Genomic DNA, 20,572 nt, shown 5'->3' with positions numbered 1-20,572 from the left:
ATATTAGGAAGGTATTCCTAATGGGTTGTACACTCAGTGTATAACATGGAAATGGAATCTGGAATGTCAAACATTGGTCTGGTAGTGGATACAGTTCTACACACACGTCTCATTAAAAAATTATCCTCCATGCCTTTCGGCTACCGTGGCAAAGCATAATAGCCATATTATGGCGTAGCATGACTGTGTAAATGCAGGCTTCTGCACAAGATTCCCCTTGTTCAAATTTACATAGTGGTTGGGCACACACGTGCTCACACACACACACAAACACAGAAACACACATTATACCAAACTAATTTATTTAAAAAAGTATTGAATACACTAATAACAAGTGTCTGAGGAAATGAGAGATGTGGCTGTTCTGCTGTTTGTGCCATTGGTTTCCCACCTGGGACTCAAAGCCACCTTTATTCCCTTTATTCCTGTTCCCATAAGAGATCTGAGGGATAAATCATCACAGGACTCTGACTTATCTTACAGCAATAAAGACTCAGAGCACCTGGGTAGTGCAGGTGAGAAACAACGATATGGAGTTTATCCTTAGAAACCACAAGGTCACTTAGTTCCCACACACACATATGGATGTAATGTAATGAGCTGAATGTAATCTCACCTGCTCTCCCACTCCCTTACTGCACTATGCAGAGACACATGCACAGTGGTCCTCTGTAGCTCAGTGTGGTCCTCTGTAGCTCAGTGTGGTCCTCTGTAGCTCAGTGTGGTCCTCTGTAGCTCAGTGTGGTCCTCTGTAGCTCAGTGTGGTCCTCTGTAGCTCAGTCGGTCTAGCAACACCAGGATAATGGGTTCGATTTCCGGCAGCACCCATATGCAAAATGTATGCACGCATGACTGTAAGTGAATTTGGACAAAAGCGTCTGCTAAATGGCATATATCAAATTAAAATCAAACTTTATTTGTCACATGCACAGAATACAGGTGTAGACCTTACCGTGAAATTCTTACTTACAAGCCCTTAACCAACAATGCAGTTTTAAGAAAATGGAGGGAAGGAAACATTTATTAAACAAACAAAAGTTTTTTTTTTAAAGAGAAAAAAAGATAAGTAATACTATAAAATAAGAATAAGGAGGCTATATACATGGGGTACCGAGTCAATGTGCAGGGGTACAGAGCAACACACACTTTGTCTTTCCCTAACACAAACACATTCAAATACAGGAACACCGTGAGACTGTTGGACATAGTGACAAACAACACAATAAATCAGTCAATAGCAGACCATCACATAGGCTACAACTGTATATAAGGGTATGTATGTATGGTACTGTACTGTATATGCATCATATTTGTCGACATTGCGTGGGGACCCCCTTGTACCCACCTCCACCCCCACCCCAGACCCCCTTGGCCCACTTCTGAGGATCATGTTATAGGCCTCTGGAATGGGACCAATGTCTGTTCCTTCACTTATAGCGCACACATTTTCCACACGGCCAGGATGTCTTTTACACATTGTGCGATTCCTGAAAAGATGGAAAATAACGGAGCTAAAGTCCAAGGCAGTGCCTTGTTCACAAAGGATTAATAATTACTAGCATAATGTTTCTATCATATCCTGTTTCTATCATATAAGAAGAAGTAAAAGCATGGTGTTGTTTGTCAGCCAGAGAGTAGCACCATAAATCATTCAAATATCTATGAGATTTCCAACCATGTGAACCCCAGCGATTTAGTCAAGATCTCCATCAGATTTCCAGTTCCTGCAATAGTGTAACGCTTGTCTTCGTCCTCCTCTGACGAGGAGTAAGAAATGTCAGACCAATGCGCAGCGTGGTAGGTGTCCATATTGTATTTAATACGAATACTGAACACTTGAACAAAAACAATAAAACGACAAAAACAAACAGTCCTGAACGGTGAAGCAAAACACAGAACAGAAAATAATCACCCACAACTCAAAAGTGAAACCAGGCTACCTAAGTATGGTTCTCAATCAGGGACAACGATTGACAGCTAAATCTGATTGAGAACCATACCGGGCCAAACACAGAAATCCCAAAACATAGAAAAAGGAACATAGACAACCCACCCAACTCACGCCCTGACCATACTAAAACAAAGACATAACAACAGAACTAAGGTCAGAACGTGACAGTACCCCTCCCCAAAGGTGCGGACTCCGGCCACAAAACCTGAACCTATAGGGGAGGGTCTGGGCGGGTGTCTGTCCGCGGTGGCGGCTCTGGCGCGGAACTTGGATCCCACTCCACCATAGTCTTTGTCCGCCTCTACACCTGCCTCCGTGGCCTCTTTAGAGCGGCGACCCTCGCCGCCGACCTCGGACTGGGGACCCTAGCCCCGGGAGATTCCAGTAGCTACGGAGTGAAGGGCGACTCCGGCAGCACCGGAGTGGCGGGAGACTCTGGCAGCTCCTGTGTGAAGGGTGACTCCGATAGCGCCGGAGTGACAGGCGATTCCGGCAGCTCCTGGCTGACAGGCGGCTCTGGCAGCTCCTGACTGACGGGCAACTCTGGCAGTTCAGGATAGACGGGAGACTCTGGCAGCTCAGGACAGACGGGAGACTCTGGCAGCTCAGGACAGACGGGAGACACTGGCAGCTCAGGACAGACGGGAGACTCTGGCAGCACTGGACAGGCGGGAGCACCTGTAGGGAGGAGACGGAGAGACAGCCTGGTGCGGGGGGCTGCCACCGGAGGGCTAGTGCGTGGAGGCGGCACCGGATAGACCGGACCGTGAAGGCGCACTGGAGCTCTAGAGCACCGAGCCTGCCCAACCCTACCTGGCTGAATGCTCCCCGTAGCCAGGCCAGTGCGGCGAGGTGGAATAGCCCGCACTAGGCTGTGCTGGCGAACCGGGGACACCATGCGTAGGGCTGGTGCCATGTACCCCGGCCCGAGGAGACGCACTGGAGACCAGATGCGCTGAGCCGGCTTCATGGCACTGGCTCGATGCCCACTCTAGCCCGGCCGATACGAGGCGCTGCTATGTAACGAACCGGGCTATGCCTGCGCACCGGGGACACCGTGCGCCTCACGGCATAACACGGTGCCTGCCCGGTCCAGCTCTCTCCACAGTAAGCACGGGGAGTTGGAGCAGGTCTCCTACCTGACTTAGGCACACTCCCCGTGTGCCACCCCCCAATACATTTTTGGGGCTGCCTCTTGCTGCCGTGCTGCCTCCTCATACCACCACCTCTCGGCTTTCGCTGCCTCCAGCTCTGCCTTGGGGCGGCGATATTCTCCCGGCTCTACTCAGGGTCCCTTGCCATCCAAGATCTCCTCCCAAGTCCAGGAGTCTTGAACCCGCTGCTCCTGGGTACCACGCTGCTTGGTACCAGGCTACCTAAGTATGGTTCTCAATCAGGGACAACGATTGACAGCTAACTCTGATTGAGAACCATACCGGGCCAAACACAGAAATCCCAAAACATAGAAAAAGGAACATAGACAACCCACCCACCTTACGCCCTGACCATACTAAAACAAAGACATAACAGAACTAAGGTCAGTACGTGACAAATAGACAATACAATAGTTGTGGAGTCTTTCTGTACTACAATACATTTTACTATACACGTATAACATCTTTGACTGTACAACTAACATCTTTGACCTTTTTAGTATTTATTTAACTTTTATTTAAACAGGAACTAAAGCTGAGACCATGGTCTCTTTTGCAGATGATTTCGGCATAAACACCTCAATAAACAACAATTACACTATACATACACTACATTATCAAAAGTATGTGGACACCTGCTTGTCGAACATCTCATTCCAAAATCATGGGCATTAATACGGAGTTGGTCCCCCCTTTGCTGCTATAACAGCCTCCACTCTTCTGGGAAGGCTTTCCACTAGATGTTGGAACATTGCTGCGGGGACTTTCTTCCATTCAGCCACAAGAGCAATAGTGAGGTCGGGCACTGATGTTGGGCGATTAGGCCTGGCTCGCAGTCGGCATTCCAATTAATCCCAAAGGTTTTTGATGGGGTTGAGGTCAGGGCTCTGTGCAGGCCAGTCAAGTTCTTCCACACCGATCTTGACAAACCATTTTTGTATAGACGTCACTTTGTGCACAGGGGCATTGTCATGCTGAAACAGGAAAGGGCTGTTGAAAACTGTTGCCACAAAGTTGGAAGCGGAGAATCATCTAGAATATCATTGTACAGTTTGCTGTAGCGTTAAGATTTCCCTTCACTGGAACTAAGGGGCCTAGTCAGAACCATGAAAAACAGCCCCAGACCATTATTCCTACTCCACTAAACTTTACAGTTGGCAGTATGCGTTCTCCTGGCATCCGCCAAACTGAGATTTGTCTGTTGGACTGCTAGATCCAGAGAACGCATTTCCATTGCTCCACGGTCCAATGGGCTTTACACTACACCAGCCGATGCTTGGCATTGTGCATGGTGATCTCAGGCTTGTATGCGGCTGCTCGGCCATGGAAACCCATTTCATGAAGCTCCTGACAAACAGTTATTGTGCAGACGTTGCTTCCAGAGGCAGTTTAGAACTCGGTAGTGAGTGTTGCAACTGAGGACAGACTATTTTTATGCATTACGTGCTTCAGCACCCAGCGGCCCTGTTTTGCGAGCTTGTGTGAGCTACCACTTCGCGGCTGAGCCGCTGTTGCTCCTAGATGTTTCCACATCACAATAACAGCACTTACTGGGACAGCTCTAGCAGGGCATAAATTTGACGAACTGACTTGCTGGAAAGGTGGCTCATAAATATAATTCCTCAAACATACAAGTATTTCATACCATTTTAAAGATACACTTCTTGTTAATCCCACCACAGTGTCCGATGTCAAATAGGCTTTACAGCGAAAGCACCACGAACGATTATGTTAGGTCAGAGCCAAGTCACAGAAAAACACAGCCATTTTTACAGCCAAAGAGAGGAGTCACAAAAAGCAGAAATAGAGATAAATTAATCACTAACCTTTGATGATCAGATGACACTCATAGGACTTCATGTTACACAATACATGTATGTTTTGTTCGATAAAGTTAATATTTATGTTTAAAAAATCTCAGTATACATTGGCACATTCTGTTCAGTAGTTCCAAAAACATCCAGTGATTTTGCAGAGAGCCACACCAATTTACAGAAATACTCATAATAAATGTTGATGAAAATACAAGTGCTATACATGGAACTTTAGATAAACTTCTCCTTAATGCAACTGCTGTGTCAGATTTTAAAAAAGCTTTACCAAAAAAGCACACCATGCAATAATCTAAGTACCAGAGACCAAAACAACGCAAACAGATATCCGCCATGTTGTGTAGTCAACAAAAGTCAGAAATAGCATTATAAATATTCACTTACCTTTGATGATATTCATCAGAATGCACTCCCAGGAATCCCAGTTCCACAATAAATGTTTGTTTTGTTCAATAATGTCCTCCTTTTCGTTCGCACGTTCAGTACACAATCCAAACTCACGACGCGGGCAAGTCCATGCGAAAGTTCAGACGAAAAGTCATATTACAGTTCGTAGAAACATGTCAAACGAAGTATAGAATCAATCTTTAGGATGTTTTTAACATAAATCTTCAATAATGTTTCAACCGGAGAATTCCTTTGTCTTCAGAAATGCAATGGAACAGAGCTAACTCTCATGTGAGTGCGTGAGACTGAGCTCGTGGCTCTCTGGCAGACCTCTGACTCATTCCCCTCTCATCCCCCCCCCCCCCCCCCCCCCCCCCCCTCCCCACTCACAGTATAAGCATCAAACAAGGTTCTAAAGACTGTTGACATCTAGCGGAAGCCTTAGGAAGTGCAACATGACCAATATGTCACTGTATCTTCGATAGGCAAATGAAAACCTACAAACCTCAGATTTCCCACTTCCTGGTTGGTTTTTTTCTCAGGTTTTTGCCTGCCATATGAGTTCTGTTCTACTCACAGACATCATTCAAACAGTTTTAGAAACTTCAGAGTGTTTTCTATCCAAATCTACTAATAATATGCATATATTAGCAACTGGGCATAAGTAGCAGGCAGTTTACTCTGGGCACCTTATTCATCCAAGCTACTCAATACTGCCCCCAGCCCAAAGAATTAACTAACTCATCAACATGCTTTTTGAAAGATTGGTTTTCATCAATCCAGACCATTAAAAGTACATATGCATAAATCATCAGATACATTTTAAGTGATTTGGAAAATAACATACTTGGTTTAACCTACATTAAGTACTAATTTCAGATCAGCAAAGACTTTCTGCAGGGAAAGAGAGACTGATTGAAACTCTGACAGAGCCTGGTTAGCTGTGGGGGGCAATAGCATACACCAGACAACTTTTGCCCCTTTCATATTTGAATGCAAGCCATCCCTCTTGTAAAACTGGCGCCTCTCCTAAAAGTGGTAAACATTTTCAATGTACTCCAAATCCATTGAGGAACAGTAGGATTTAAACCAGTAGTGTAGCTAGAGGAGATGACTAAAGAATGCTGTTGTTGGTAGAGGACCGGAAATGAGAACCCGCTTGCCTGTCTGCTTTAGTTTGACAATGAGCCCTCTGAAGTCATCTTTTAATTGCTCCGATTTAGGAAGATGGATGACGCTTGTATCAACATGAATGACTACTCTGTGAGCATTCGGCGGCTTCTCCATCACTGCAGGGACCTGGTGATCTATGTCCCGAATGGGGGCTCCAGGGAAGCAGTGGGTCCTTGCTTTCATAACCACCACATCCCTAACTACGGAGCTCCCTATAGCAACCACCACTGGAGGATGATGAGAGAGTCGCTGCGAGCCTGTGGGACGTGCTATGGGGGCTGATCTAGGGGCTGGCCAGCTCAGTAACGCAGGACCAGATCCAGAAAACAATGTGTTAATATGGGAACTTGGTCCAAGGTAGGATCTTCAGTGGCTACCACAGAGGAGACCAGTCTCGTAGAGAACCCTGGATTATCCCCGCATCAAAAACAACATGCAATCTTGGAGTCTCCTTAGCCAGAGCGAGACATTCTTTTAGGATCCTGTCCTCCTCTAGTAGTTCAATGATCCAGTATTTTGAGGAAACAAGTTGCTTACACTATTTACAAGTGTAAAAGTCAGTACACTCTTTTACTACGGTGAACATATCACAGGTCTCCTATTTCATGGCAACTGTCCATCTACGGATCCGAATCCAAATCAGAGGAATCCAACATCATTATGCGTGGGTCAGAAACAGCAGTCAACCGCAACGTGAAATAAGCTTTGCCAGTGAGAGCTAGGTAACCTAGCTAGCCGAGAGTAGCCTGCTAACGTTAGCTCCAGGAGACAGCATAATCCAGCCACCACGGTATGTTAAGAACAGCAATAACACTGTTGTCCCAAACTAAAACACTTAAAACAAAACGCATAAGTGTTTCAAAAAGCATAAAACACAGAAGCACTGTATCGCCACTCAAACTTGCTGCTTCCTGGTCATGTGACAGTATTCGAGCGTGTGTGTGCCTGCATGGGTGCGAGCGTGTGCGTGTGCATGTGTGTGTGAAACTGTATAACATATATAATTATACAACCATAACATATTTGACTAAACAATGCTTAGTAGAGCACGAAAACAATGTAAACCATATGCCATGGCGGTCTCACATACCACATCTAAAGCCAAATTAACACTTCTGGAAGATTCTGAAGCGGCTTCTGAGATAGCGTTTTCCATCACCATCAACAAAACACCAAATTATGGAATTTCTCGTGGAAGAATGGTCTCACATTCCTCCAATAAGGTTCCAGACACTTGTAGAATCTATGGCAAAGTGCATTGAAGCTGCTGTTCTGGCTCGTGGTGGCCCAACGCCCTATTAAGACACTCTATATTGGTGTTTCCATTATTTTGGCAGTTTCCTGTATTTGACTATACATAACATATTTGACTATTCAACTAAAACATTTTTGACTATACAACTATAATATATTTTGCTAAACAACTAGAATAAGTTTGACTATACAACTTGTATATCTACCACTCAATGAATGACTAATTGATTCTCACCTGTAACAGCTATGTTGTCACCTGTTTCGCTACATTTACAGCCATTACATTTCCTTCCCCAAGCTTCTGACTCTTGTGACATTCTCAGCAATAATATTCCAACCTTTACCGTTATTATCACCTCAACCTGTAACATTACCCGCTGTGACCTTCACTTTTTGGGGACCAACAATTGATTCCCATTAAAAATCCTATTTTCCCTAACCCCTAACCTTAATCCTTACACGAAACCTTACCCTAACCCTGTCTCCTAACCCTAACCCTTACCCAACACATAACCACTAACCCCTAATCCTTATTCGAACTCTAAATCTAACCCCTAAACCTAAAATAGCCTTTTACAAGTAGGGAGCAGTAAAATATCCTCACTTCTCTGAACTTTTGTTGGTTTAATATTCTTGTGAGGACTTCTGGCACTCACAAGTATAGTAAAACGTGTACACGCATACACACACACACACACACACACACACACACACACACACACACACACACACACACACACACACACACTGTTACATAGCACATGTTTACCTTGAACTTCTGAAATTCTCCTCTCTGAAACACACCCAAATTACATGTGTGGGATTCTTCCAGGTTGCTATGGCACGGGGAGTTGCTATAGTAGCAAACACTACTTTAATTGTGTTTAGAATATTCGGCAGCTCTGTTACTCGCAAGTGTTGCAAATCATTATTTTCTCACTTTTAAACATAAAGTCCTTGGTGCACCGGGGATATACATACATGAAAACATATGTGTAACATTATTTCGCGACATTTCTTTTATAAATAAACATAATAAAACGTGGGTTTCTGACTGCATCTAAAAAGAGAAAGTTCATGTTGCACAGTGAGGTTTCCTCCCGTTTTCATCTCAATATTACAGCGTGATCAAAAGATAGAATGAAATAAAGTAATGAAAGACAGACAAAGTAGCGCTCAGCTCCCTCTATTCACTACTATCCACCCTATCACTAACAAGACCTCTGACCCTTCACCCTCGTACTTTCCGCCGCCAGGAAACGTGCCAAACCCAGTCCCAGGCTGCACAGCTAAGATCAGATCAGGGAGTTTAGAGTGTGTGGACCTCATTTGTCACTGCTGTGTTGATAACTGAGATTTATGACCCTTCACCTTCAAATCTGGTCGCCCAACTATTCTCTCTCCGCCACGGAGAGAATTGCCCCTACCCTTGTGTTCTTTAGACCAAAGTGTTTGGAATTCTGCCTCTGTCTCTGGGGAGATCCATGTCACCTGTCAGTGAAAGCCATTCAGTGTTGCATGTGAGCCCGTAACTCAAGACCCCAAATTAATGATACCCCTTGTCCCTACCATTGGCCCCCATACCACCTCTCTTTCTCTTTTTCTTTCTCTATGTCTCTCTCCTCTCTCTCTCTCTCTTTGAAATCAAGTCAGTCCTGTTGGAGGGGGTACCATCATCGTCTGGCCCTTTTTTATATTCTGGCTGGCAGATTCCCAGCATCTGCTGCGAGGCGGCGACAGGAATAGAAGCTGGGAGCGGATGCTAGAGTGAACATTGGTTAGCAACAGCCCTGCAGTGTCATTTCAGAAATTGCCAGCGGCAGCTGAGCTGACATGGAATGAAAGTGATAGTCAAAGTGACCCAGCTGAGGCCATTGTACCTGAGGCTTCAAGCACTCTACCATGGCGCTGCTGCAAAGACACACCCAAGGTCAGTGTCTCAAGGGGGCATGGACCATGGTGCCAATAGGGCTTTAGATAGACTATGTCTTTTTAAAGAGACATAAACAGTTAAACAGTTGAACAGTAGCTTTTGCAGGGTCGAGCATCTCAAGTCCAAGGCATGTGGGGATGTGGCACATTTGTGTAACACCACAATTACAATTTTATAAATACATTTTTGGGGGTTTCAACATTTCTCCGCAGAAGAATGAAAGAGGGAGGGGAAGAATAACAAATAACTTCCTATTTTCTTCCCATGTCTGATTTCAAAGCAAAGTGAGAGGAAGGGCCAGGGTGTGGGATGTGACGGGATCTGACACCCCTGGGATGGGACATCAGAATCTAATGATGTGGGAACAGAATGTTTTGGGGTGGGGTAGAGGGGAAAGGGAGCAAATTAGATCAGGAGCTGTCTAACTTCTCCTTTCCTGGAGAATATTGGATTTCACATATTACAAATCCTCCTGCATCTCTCCCTATTCAGCCAGTCAGATAAACGACAGTGATTCCAGTGACTCGGTTGGGGCTTATCTGCTTGAAATATTACATTCAATATGGTCTCAGACACAACCAAAATATTACAAGGGTCATTCTAATTTGTGCGGGGGCTCATTATACAGGACTGTGTGTTGCATTACTTTCTCTCTGAATTTCTCTCTCTCTCTCTAATTCCATGCCTCTCAAAATTCCTGCTTCCTAGTCATTCTCCATGACAGGTCCTTCAAAACAAAGAGGGAAGATCCATTCCAGAGGGCCTCCTCCATCCAAAATCAACCCAGAGTGGAGCCTGTGCCGTGCAAAATGCTGTGGCGATGCTCTCACTTCGCCCTTTATTTTCCAAAAATACAGTTGGAAGTTGGCAGGACCCCAAACTGTGACCGCTCGCAGCTCAGAAAACACTGCTTCCCTTTTTCCTGTGCAATGGAAACCTGTCCGAAGTCAGGAGAGCTGCAGAAGCTCTGTGTTATGGTTAAATCATAGGCCCGGGGAGAGCAGGTGCTTCCCCAATACTCTGGGGAGACGTTGCCCCTGGCCCTGAGCGCTGGTCTAGGATCAGCTTTCCCTAGCCCGCGCCTGACCTTAACCACTATAAGCCAATGAACCATACGTTCCCTGGACCAGGGCTTAGAGGCAAATTCTATACCCCAAGTTTTTCCTGCACTGGCAGCAGACTTTCACAGAAGGAACACTGTTAGAGAAGGGAGGCTACAGTAATATGACAGGGCCAATGGGGTTGATGAGGTGGAGCTATGTTTGCAGTGGTATCTGAGAGAGGATAGAGATAGTGGATATTCATAGCTCTGATAAAAAGGTCAAGAGAGCATAAAGATGATTATTTCCAAACCCTGCTCTTAAACATTAAAAATGGTTGTGTAAACTTCTCAGTAACAGTACACTTTTCCCAGTTGACCTTTATGCTGACATGTATGCTTCTGATTTTCTCGGTAAGGGAGAGAATGGAGAATACATCCATCCACATCAAAGCGAACCCTGAAAATAAAATCACATCGCCAAAAAAATCCTTGGCCTCCCATTGCGCACATTCCTGAAAACCCAATACCTTCGCACCGCTGCAGGTAGGAGGAATTATGGATTGGGTACATAATGAAAATACAATTACAGATATTAAAAGCAAAACTGTCAACAGCTGACTTACCTGGTTCCAAATGAACATGGGCAGAGGCGGTGGCATTGTTTCTCTGTTAGTTTGCTTGTTAGGAGCCCATTGTGTTTACTTAGGTTTTTTTCTCTCCGGAAAAATGTATGGTCAGCCATACTTTTATGTTGGCTGAGTTATGTGGCGCTCTCTGGCAGGGATGCAGCAGGGAGCTTTGAAGTGAGGCCATAAAACGCAGCGAGAGAGCAGTCAAGGCAGCACTGTATCGTGGGTTGAGGCGGGACATGCAGGTCAATAAAGTCAGTGGCATCAGCAGTATACAGGGAGTGGGGGCAGGTCCTGGCCATACAGCGACCTGGAGCCTCTGCCAAGAGGATACTAACCTGTAGTACATATAGTAGGCACAAATAAATTGTTACTGCAAACAGTTCAGAAGCCTTGGCAGAACCAATACAGTTAGTTGTGTATGGAATCATGTGCAATAGTACAGTAATAAAACACTGATATCTAGATGACACAAGGCCATAGATATGTATAGTTCCCGAGCTAGGAGTCAGGTGATGCAAGTTCTTATCATGTGTAAGTGTGATTTGAAGTGGACTGAAGTTTGATTAATATGTGACTGCTGTGTCGTGAGTCCACGTTGAGTCCATTTAAGTTATGAGTGTACTCTGTAAGATCAAACAAATCCCCTGTAGCCTGCCTAACTGGAGAGGGGAGAACAAGTTTCCATTGCTGGCATATTTCCTTTTGCTAACTAAATTCCCTCTATAAATAAAAAGGCCCTCACGGACCTGAATCACAGAAAGACCTCTGAGTCGGGAGAGTGATGAGTTGTTTAACTCATCTCTACCCTCAACCTGAGTGTGGTGATTATTTTATCATCACTGATCAATGTGAAGATGCTACCTTTCCACGGCAGCCCTCCTAGGGCTCGCCAGTGAGCTCACGTGTAGAGAGAAAAAAGAAAAAAATGAAAGGCAAAAGAAAAACAGCAGGGTGAAAAATGGCTGCGATCAACGTGCTCTTAACTCCCCAGTCAAACTTTCCAATATGATAAAACCAGAAGCAGGAATGAACAAAATCATGGATTGTCCTCTACGGCTCAACGTCTCCCATTTTTATTTCACTTCGAAAAATATATATATAGTTATAGGAGAAGACATATAGGAGAAGACAGCTTCTGGCGTAAAGCTCTGGGGGATTTGGGTACCTAAATGAAGACAGATCAGCTATTTATTTCCCTAAGAAACCTGTTTGTGTGTGTGTGTGTGGCATGTTTAGTTCTGACTCAGTCTATAACAGAACTGCTGAAAGAATCACAGTTTGATTTATGTCTTCCACAGCTACTGTCGGTGGGCCACCAGAGCCTCTACTATTTACTGTTTATAACAACCAACCTCTGAGAGCCTGAGAGAGCGCCAGACCCACTGCAATGCTTTACTTACAACCTGACCCCACTCTAAATCTTTCCTTCTCTCTCTTTCTTTCTTTCTTTCTTTCTTTCTTTCTTTCTTTCTTTCTTTCTTTCTTTCTTTCTTTCCTTCTTTCTTTCTTTCTTTCTTTCTTTCTCTCCTCTCTCTCTCACTTTCAAACACAAATAGTGAGAGTTTTAACAGATTGTTCTCTCTGTTTTGGACTTGTATGTGCTATTACTATTAGTTATTACTATGAGCCACATGACTTAGACACTTATAGGTTAACCTGAGTTAGAATTTGAATGAGAAAGTGCTTGTTTGTGAGGGGGAGGGGTATGAGTGCTAAAATTATCTTTAGAACAAGCAACCTCATTTGATCTTTTTTTCACTGTTTGGTTAAAACCTGCAAACCCTCACAAATATGTTATGACACTGCTGCAACGGGTGTCTCACGGAAGCAAGGTAGCACACTTGAACACCAACACGAGCACACCCAGATGCTATCGTAGGCAATAACAAACAGGTGAGGATAGAGCTGGGCAAGGTTAGCACAAGGACATGTTGGTGTGTAAGAATGGCATGCATGAGTACAACACTGACGATAAAGTGTGAGGTGAGATACTTAGCATAGCACTCAATGCACTCAATGCAGGTTAAAGACACAGCCTGGTCTCATAGACTAGACCCAACATAACATAAATCTGGGACACTAAAATTTGTGTGATAAATTATGTTTGGTATGGTTACATAACACACAAGGTTACTTAAGGCAAAGCCAAAAGTAGGGTGGTTGGTTCGGGATGGATGGCAAGGCATATAATGTAAATGTCTAGCAACCCAAAGGTTGCGTGTTCAAATCTCATCATGGATAACTTTGGCATTTTAGCTAATTAGAAACTTTGCAATTACTTACTACTTATGCATGTTAGCATGTTAGCTAACCGGAACTGTAACCTTAACCATTTGACCTAACTCCTAACCCTAACCTTACCCCCTAGTTTAGCTAACGTTAGCCAAGTAGCTACCTAGCCATAACAAATTGGAACATATCATACTTTTAGCAAATTTGTAACATATCGTACAAATTTAAATTTGTAACATATCGTACAAATTTTAATTTGTAACATATCGTACAAATTTCAATTAGTAACATATTGTACAAATTGCAATTCATAAATATCATATGAATTGTAATTCATAACATATCATACAAAATAGATGATGGACCTCCACAAATTAATTACATACCATATGTAACATATCATACTAATGGGAGTGTCCCAGATTTACATTTACTACAGTACGTTACGTCTACCTTCTGAATCCAGGTTGAAAGACAACAGTGAGTTTACTTATCGATCAGCATCATGAATCACTCAATGGGCATTCATTCCAGCATGCCATCCAAAACATGAGCCATCCAGAACAAGGCCATACTTAGCTTCAATGAAATGAGAAACACATTGTGTTCTTTTGAACAACTCACACACAACCCAAATGAGATTTATTTAATATTTATTTAAACGTAGAGAGGCTATTTAAACCAAGAAATTATCATAAAAACAATTAAAGCACAAATTTGTGCTGCTCACTGATTTATATATATTTTAAGTGTGTTAATGATTGCGTGAATGTGCCATGTTTTTACCCCATATTCACACATACTCATGGATCAACCTCCAAGAGACCTGTGCATTCCTTTGTCATGCAACCATTGTGCCCTGTCAAATAAGGAATAAAAGGACAACAGTATTACATGGGACAGACACCATGACCCAGACATGTATGCCTAATATCAAGTTTCACATTAACAGACTATTCTAAAGAGGGGAGATTCCCATGTAAAACATGTTAGTGAACGTTTCCTGAAATATGTATGGTCTGTTCTATTACACAAAATGGAGGGAATGACCCCTGAGTGGGTTTATAGTTTTGGTATTTGGCACAGCAAGATAGCCACCCACTTTCAAGCTGATCCCGCACTGCAACATTATTGGGGGTCAGGGTTGGGACACAGTTTGTGTGGTCCAAGGCAACTAAAAATGACCTGAATCTAAGTAAAACAGGCCTATGTTTATAAAAGATAAGACCTTAGAATGTGTTTAAACTGATTTGTAGATCCAGACATTCCATTAAATCACTGCACACATGATAGAGCACACTGAAACACTGGACCAAGCAGTGCTTTATCCGTTTTTGTGGGGCTACGTAAGCTCATACTTTTGTGGCTCTAAATAGCATCAGGGGGAAATTGGTCCTTGACCATTAATTCTGACACGATTAGCCTACATAGGGGAAGTGAAAATGTATTGTAGTAACTTATCAAATGTTGCCTTCATGGCAAAACTAAAATAATGTAGCAAATACCTGTTCGCATTGGAGCGTGCGCGCATGCAGCGTACATTCCCTAGTCTTTGTATCATCATGATGGAGCAAAACTTGCAGTCGAACAACCTATCGGGAGTTTAGGTGTTGGTAATCTGTGCTCTGCGTCTATCCAATCACAGATGTCTGTCTGTCTGCTCTGTAGTCTCGCGCGACACTAACAGAAGTCATGGCTGCCGTACGGAGCAGCAAACTTCTACACAAGTGTGTTGCATCTCCAACGTGGAAAGACTCTGCATCGGTCATCTTCTTACACGGCTCAGGTGTTTACATTTTGCAATGCTCTCTATGTTTAGTGACATTTATTCAACAGTAACTACGCTGAACTAGCCTCATAATAACTGGGAGTTTTAGTAGGTTACCTACCTATAGCCTAGCCTGTAGCAAAGCCAGAGTACATTCAAATGAGATACTGATAGCTTTTGTACTGTGATGGACAGACAGGACTGTCTTTGAACTTCATAACTCTACAAACTATGTGGCTTCAACGCAACTCTGAGTTATGATATGGCCTACTGTGGCTAATTAATAAGGTAGATAACAGTAGCTACGTAGATAAATTCAATTGAGTGGTCAGAATTGGGAAATGTTATTCTACGGATACTTAATGTTTGGCCTTGATCACGAGAAAAAAACAGAATGCTATGTTTTTATCTGATATCTCCCAGATAAAATGAATGTTAAATAAAATAATCTATCAAATATTTAAAAACAAATATTATAGTAAAATCCTTTTCATCGAAAAAAAATGTGAGCAACTCAACAACAAAAAATATAATTGTGGCATCACCAATATTATTCAAAATACGGTTTATGCCAACAACAGTCAGCAACATGTGAAAGGGATGTTAGTGACACCATTATTCTGCTCTGTAAGCCTAGTGACTGGTGAGTCAGTTATATTGGCTAACTGTTCACTTCTGCCATGCAGGAGCCACTGGACAGTGAGTGCGAGCATGGGTCAAAGAGGTTTCGTTACCAGACCTGGCTTTCCCCCCACATCAGAGTGGTATATCCCACAGCCCTAGCCAGGTAAATGCCCTATACAGTCCTGCAGTCAAGCTGCTGAAACCCCTTAACACGGGTGGGTATAATTTGTGGAACGTTCCAACAGGAATCTGTTCCAAAAACTTTGTAGATAAGGTTGCCAACAAACAATGTATACAAAGTTGTATAGTGGCAGAATAAGATACAGGGTAGGGAGCGGGCTATTTCATTACGTTTTTCAAAATGTCTGTCCTCACTCTGGTAGCCTAAACATTAAGAATACGTGGTGAGTTGATGGCTATTCGGAAGCTAGTTAGCTAGGTGAATTGATCATGCTACTTTGTATGCTTTGTTTGTTGGCAACCTTGTACTTTACAAAGTTTTTGAAACAGGTCCCTGTTGCAACATTCCACAAATTATACCCACCCCCTCAACACACAGACAAAGCCCTTCGACTGTCATCTTTAAAATAACTTAACTAACCCAGACAAGTAGAACATCTGGGCATGTATTCATAAAGCATCTCAGAGTTGATCTAGGATCAGTTTAGCCTTTTAGATAATAATGATTACGATTATATATCCTAGATCAGCAATGCTACACTGATGCTTTATGAATATGGGCCCTGAACAGCAATTTAAATAGGCTACATAGCCTAATACCCTTTTCACACTACCGTGCCGAGATGAATGGACCATGTGAGTAGACCATTTCCATGCCAGTGTGGTTCGGGTCAGCACGATATTGTGGAAAGCGGTAAATCTTCTCATCTTCCCAGTTGACCCTCACTGCCCCAACCTTTCCTCGTTACATAACCAAACTTTGAATCTTGTTCTGTTTTCTGTTGACCCCTCAGGCCATACACACCCATGCGGGGGGTTCTGTCCAATGTGTGGTTTGACCGCTACAAAATCTCACGGGACTGTCTGGAGCACTTGGAGTCTATAGACGCCATTGGCCAACTCCCTGGGAGCGGTCATACAGGCGGAGGTCAGGGCAGGAGTACCTAAACACAGGAGGATCATAGGTACTGTGTCTCTCACACACACACACACACACTACTTCTGCTGCTACTAGAGCTGTCTTACTTATCCTGTTTTATTTCCCTGTCTCTTTCTGGCTGTATGTCAGATTTGGCTGTATGCTTTCTCCCTCACTCGTTGCCTTCCTCATGACATCCTAACTCCATGACCCCCCTGAATGTGTCTGTTATGCACCCCTCCACTTGCCCATTTGCTTGATCTCGCTCTCCACACACATCACTCTCTCTCTCTCTTGGCCTTGGTGTTCTCAACTCCCTCTGTCATGATATAAAATGAAGAATGCAAGTTATCAGGTTTCTTTATCCTTTTATACACTGCCAATTATGAACCGTAAAAGTATTTCCGGAGTGATTCTCAGGTTCTGCAAATCCTTTTCCCCAAATATTTTGGTTATCAGGTTCGCGTGTAAATAACAATGACATAAAACCGCTCAGATCAAGTGCCATGAACACTATTTTAGAACCTAGGTAAGAGTTCCCACGGGAAATATGTGTGTGTGGGGGGGGGCATCGCAACGTTTTATGTCTTTGTAAGAGAACGAATGATAGCCGTCCATGAAAGGGGAAACCGATGGGAACAGTGGGAAAAGGGTTAACCTACAAGCCCTGAAATATATACATTTACAGAAATAGTTGTGAGTAGAAAAAAAGAGCTGAGCTTTTGTGTGAAAGGCCCAGTGTGGAACACCAGAAAAGCCCCTGAACTCCACTCCCAGAGAAAGTGATTCGAAAAACACATGTTCCTGAGAGACTGCTGAAATATTATCTTTCTAAATCATAACATTTTGTCATTAACTATAAATACCCATTGGAGTCACTCGGCATACTGGAGAAACGAAGTGGTCTGTACCCAGAGTCCACTTGCAGGGCTGACGGACTGACAAGCGCCAGATCTTTCCGTGGAAAAAAAGTTTTTCAAGGAAAATCCACTGCCGCAGGCTTTTGGGTTTATGTTTTTCACTCTTTAAGAAAAGCACGGATTTGCTGGGAAATCTCAGGAAAGAGAAGCTATCACCACAGTCGGGATTTCACACATATAGGCTCGCACACACACCGAAAACACACAGCAGCACTGTACCAAACAGCACCACGGAGGGGTTTAAGAAAGAAGGAGACATTAGAATGTGAATGTATGATTGAGGTTTGTTATCGTGGATTGGAATGAGAGATTGAGAGTGTACCAGAAAGACCGTCTCAAAGTACACACTCTTAGAAAAAAAGGTTCTTCAGCTGTCCCCATAGGAGAAGGCTCGGCCTGGTCCCAAAAGTGTTCTACCTAGTACCAGAAAGGCTTCAACAAAGGGTTATCCTATGGGGACAGCTAAAGAACCCTTTTATGTTCTAGATAACACATTTTTTTCAACGAGTGTAGCCGGTGAAGTAAAGAAAGAAACCGAGAATCTCATGGACAAATGTTTTATTCATTGGGCAAAGGGTGTGAACTCCCCCTTCCCCTCATATCTCCGTTCTTCCCTTCCCCCTCTGACAGGATGATGGGTACTTGCACACTTTCCCAGATGTACGCTGTGTGCCCAGATGTACCCAGATGTGTGAGATTAAGGACGGGCTCGTGAACGGATGCCGACTCCTGAGGAGCGAAGAAACTGATGATGTGGAACTAAGGAATGTTTTTTCTTTTCTTTCGCAGTCAAAGGCAGAGTATTTTCCACTTCGGACCGCTTAAACTGCCAGGATGGCTTAAGCTACTGTTACTCATACATAATAATAAATGAATATATTTATTATTATGTCGCTACATTATATTATTCCCAATATGCACCGTTGAAAAATGTGATCTTCCCGTGAAAAGCACTTGGGATACAATATTCGATACACATTTTCAGTGAATACCTGCAGAAAGAGACCTAATGGACCCAGTACAATGACATGTTCTGTTTTGTCTTGTTCCTCGTCCAAAGGGGGTTTCTCTATGGGCGGAGCTATGGCCCTCCACCTAGTGTGCCGTTATCACCGTGGCGTAGCAGGAGTCTTTGCTCTGTCCAGCTTTCTCAACAAGGACTGTAGTATATCAGGTAAGGGAGGCTCTCACATAATGTCCTGTCCAATATTCTAAATCTTAACTAGAGCGCCAGAAATCTACAACTATCTAGTAAACTGTCCTTTGAACGACAGACAGTGGTAGAGAAATATTGGTATATTGAAATACAGTGTCCCAATTCAAAGATGCTCCATGTCAGTCCCAAGACCTTCTATTTATCTGGAATTGGCTGCACTTGGTTCTGACAGCAGTATTGGACCTATAGTGTGTGCTAGTAAGCAGTCTAGAAGTATCTGACTGACTCTTCTCCCCCTGCTAGGCTGTGGAGGAGAGGGCAGGGGCGGGGAGCCCCCTCCCAGAGCTGTTCCAGGGCCATGGGACAGGAGACGAGTTGGTGTTCCATAAGTGGGGAGGAGAAACTACGGCAGTGCTGAAGAAGGCTGGGATGACGACCACCTTCCACTCATTCCAAGGTCTCCAGCACCAGCTCTTCCGGCCAGAGATTGAGCTACTGCGCTCCTGGATCCTGACCAAGCTGCTCCCGGATCCTCACCAAGCTGCTCCCGGACAGTCTAGATGCTAGTGGGCAGTGACCAGTCAGCCCCACACCACTAAACAGACACATTAACCATATGTTATTAACACGTTAATAACACGTTCACACTATTGAGCTGATTTAAACTGAGCCAAACCAAACTGTACTGCGCTGGCCTGGTAGAGCATTGCCCGTAGTTTCTGGAACAAAGCTGGAAAAGCGAGCCAACACGGTTTGGTCGGTATTATAGTGCGAAAAGGATATTAACGTGCTGAGTGGGCTGTGGACCACCTCCTCACAACCTCTTGGACATAATACCGTTTTAAAAAAATTAAGTGTCAATAAAAAAAATGTTTTTGCTTGGATACTGTCCGTTGTGCTTGCTTAGTGTACTCAACAGCTGTGTAGTTCCCTTCAAAAGAGAACATGTGATAGTTGAGTGTACTTATAACCACTCCCTCTGCACTAGTACAGTGTCCACTCTTAACACTTCAGCCCCGTCTGTCTGTCTATGATAGGATATGGGAGCATGCTCTGCCTCCACCCCTATAGTCTATAACTAACACTGGAGTCAGATTAGTATCGTTTCTGTAGAGAGAACAGGAATTGTTAGGTCAATCTTTCGCTCACTCGTTTTTTTTTATACACCATTATCGTTTTGTGCTGGGAAATGTGTTGAACATGTGTGGGGACGGAGGGAGCTGTTCTGTTTGCTCAGTAGTTCTGCTCCGTAGAACATATCGCTTCATTGATGGTTAGTGGGAGGAAGCGGTTAGCTATTCCTCCCTTCTTCTGCCCAGCAGCCTCTCTCTCAGTGTTGTGCTTAAGGTAGTCCGGATGTTGGGCTGCCTTCACTAGTATAGGGCTGCAGGCCAGGGTAAAAACACAGGAAGATC

The 20,572-nt window shown here is 43.8% G+C and overlaps 1 pseudogene; it reads left to right on the top strand.

Moving 5' to 3' along the window:
- The first annotated feature begins 15,282 nt into the window (after positions 1–15,282).
- On the top strand, positions 15,283–20,039 carry LOC139381135 (lysophospholipase-like protein 1; annotated as a pseudogene).
- Positions 20,040–20,572: the final 533 nt, after the last annotated feature.

This window comes from Oncorhynchus clarkii, chromosome 2 (genome assembly GCF_045791955.1).
Source record: "Oncorhynchus clarkii lewisi isolate Uvic-CL-2024 chromosome 2, UVic_Ocla_1.0, whole genome shotgun sequence".
Lineage (NCBI taxonomy): Eukaryota > Metazoa > Chordata > Actinopteri > Salmoniformes > Salmonidae > Oncorhynchus > Oncorhynchus clarkii.
The sequence above is the reverse complement of the archived record's forward strand: the minus strand, read 5'-3'. Positions and strand labels throughout refer to the sequence as shown.